This window comes from Acomys russatus, chromosome 31 (genome assembly GCF_903995435.1).
Source record: "Acomys russatus chromosome 31, mAcoRus1.1, whole genome shotgun sequence".
NCBI lineage: Eukaryota > Metazoa > Chordata > Mammalia > Rodentia > Muridae > Acomys > Acomys russatus.
The window spans coordinates 27,067,413-27,069,708 of NC_067167.1; the positions used below are offsets into that span (position 1 = coordinate 27,067,413).

Genomic DNA, 2,296 nt, shown 5'->3' on the forward strand with positions numbered 1-2,296 from the left:
AGAAAGCCTAAAATAAGAAAAGGGCAAGTAGAAGATAAAATGTAGACTAAGTCAATAAAACCAGCCTTGGTACCAATTGAAAGTTGAAGTTAAATGCGTAGACCAGACAGATGCAGAAAAAAGTCTGTCCCTCGGGGCTGGCCTAAGGCATAGTGGCAAACATTGACCGTGTTTGGGCAAGTTAAAGAGACCAGGAAGAGAAGCCGGTGGAGAAAATCTCTGACACACTGTGGAGGTAGGATCAGGGTTCTGTAGTCATGCAGAGCTCAGGGTCATAAGTCATTTCTGGGACGGAGAATAAGAACCAAGGCTGCATGCTCTATCCTAAATCCTGTAACTGCACTTGCAGAGTGAAGGGGATCATATATAGAGAAAACAAAACCATCTTATGAGGGAAATAACATTTGTTCCATGGACTTCACAATTCTTTGCGTACAATTTTTTTTCTCTTCTCTTCTCTCCTCTCTCTCTCTCTCTCTCTGGCCAGGTGTTTATTCCCTTACATGTAGGATGGATCACAAACACAGTAGTAGGGCTTCGGCACTGTGGCGGAGGTGAGCATACTTGCCTCTTGGGGCAAGAGGATCTTGGCCTTAATGTACACTGAAAAGGGACAGAAAGGAAGGTGATTTCAACCTCCTGCCCTTGCCGGGGACTGAAGGGACTTAAGTCAGTTCCACCCCTTATACCCTCAGCCAGGAAGAGACCTGGGTGACATATTTCATCTAACCATCGTAAGTGGTAAAGGGAATGGCCTGGTCTCAACCATAAGGAGGTGTGAAAGGTTCAGGAAGGTACAGTGTGGATTAGGACACAAGATGGGGCTGAAGACATCATCAGAAGCTTTTGACTGGTGGGAGCAGTTACCACACTTTGGGGCAACCTAGTCCTGGTTTAGCAGACAGGTGGGGGAAGGGCAGTGCTTAGTGTTTGGCAATGATGACGTCTGCGAATTCAGGCTTGAGAGAAGCACCATCGATGAGAAAGCCGTCCACGTCCACCCGGCTTGCTTGGCAGCTCTTTGCAGGTTGCTCCAGTCACAGAACCTCCACAAATGATGCGGGTGCTTTGAGGTACCGCATCAGAGACATTGGATTTCAGCCATTCCCTGCGCTTCTCATGTACTTCCTGGACCAGTTGAGCTGTCGCAGTCTTGCCAGTACCAATGGCCCATACAGGCTCATACGGCAGGATGACTTTGTTCCGGCCCTTCACATTGTCTGTGATGACCTTTGTTTGCTCGAAAACAACCTTCTCAGTGACGCCAGCTTCCCTTTCATCCAATTTCTCCCTGATGCAGGCACAGGCCATCACTCCAAGTCTGCTAGGGCATGGGCCGCTTTCTGTCCAATCAACTTGTCTGACTCCCTGAAGACGTACGTGTCTTCTCTCCCGAGTGCCCCAGTACTACCCATGTGGCTCCTAAGGGCTGATCTCCTCAGTGAAGGCCCCATTGGTCACTTTGTAGCAGATCTGTGCAGGCACAGCAATTTGGGGATCTAGCTGCTGCCTGGGGAAGTCGAGGTAGGCGGTGTATGTGTGTGTGTGGGGGGATGGGGGGTGCACAAGCCACCCCGGTGTCTGCTGGTAACTTGGCCGCGTTAAGGGTGCAGATGAGTTCTCCCAAGCACCCAAATACTTCTTCCTCCAGTTCATCTTCCAGTTGCCCCTCCCCCCAACGAAGAACTTCCTGGAAGGTGTCATTGCTGAAGAGTCTGTAGTTTGCCTGAAGGCCAGTCCGAGCCCAATTTATTTTCTTAATAAAGGCAATGATTATAAAAACTCATCCCTTAGGCTATAGTTTCTGTATTGTAAAACTCAGACACTTACAGAAAATCCTGGTAGCTCGTAATGTGTGCAAAATAGCACACCAGAGGTAATATGTGACAATACCTGGAGATATTTTAAGGGAGGGTTGTTATAGCTAGGGCAGTATTCCTGAAATTTAGTGGGTACACAGCAAGGAGGCGCTAAGAAGGCTCCAATGAGCAGGGTAGGCCACCATAACAAGAGTTTTTAGTGGACCATGCCTATCAAACTGAGATGGAAGTGGGAGAGATGGTCTGGTGGTAGAGAGCAATTTTTCCTTTTCCCCCTTTGGTTGAAAAAAGATTTTTTTCTCACATAATATATCCTGATGACACATTCCCCTCCCTCTCTTCCTCCTAGTTTCTCTCTACCTCCTCTCCCACTGTACCCATCCCTTTTTGTCTCTCATTAGAAAACAAACAAGTTTTAAGAGATAATAATAAAATATAATAAGAAAAAACAAAAATAACACTTCAAAATAGGACAA

At 47.1% G+C, this 2,296-nt stretch overlaps 1 pseudogene; it reads right to left on the reverse strand.

Annotated features, from left to right (window-relative positions):
- Positions 1-923: 923 nt before the first annotated feature.
- LOC127183615 (triosephosphate isomerase-like) lies at positions 924-1,704 on the reverse strand (annotated as a pseudogene).
- Positions 1,705-2,296: the final 592 nt, after the last annotated feature.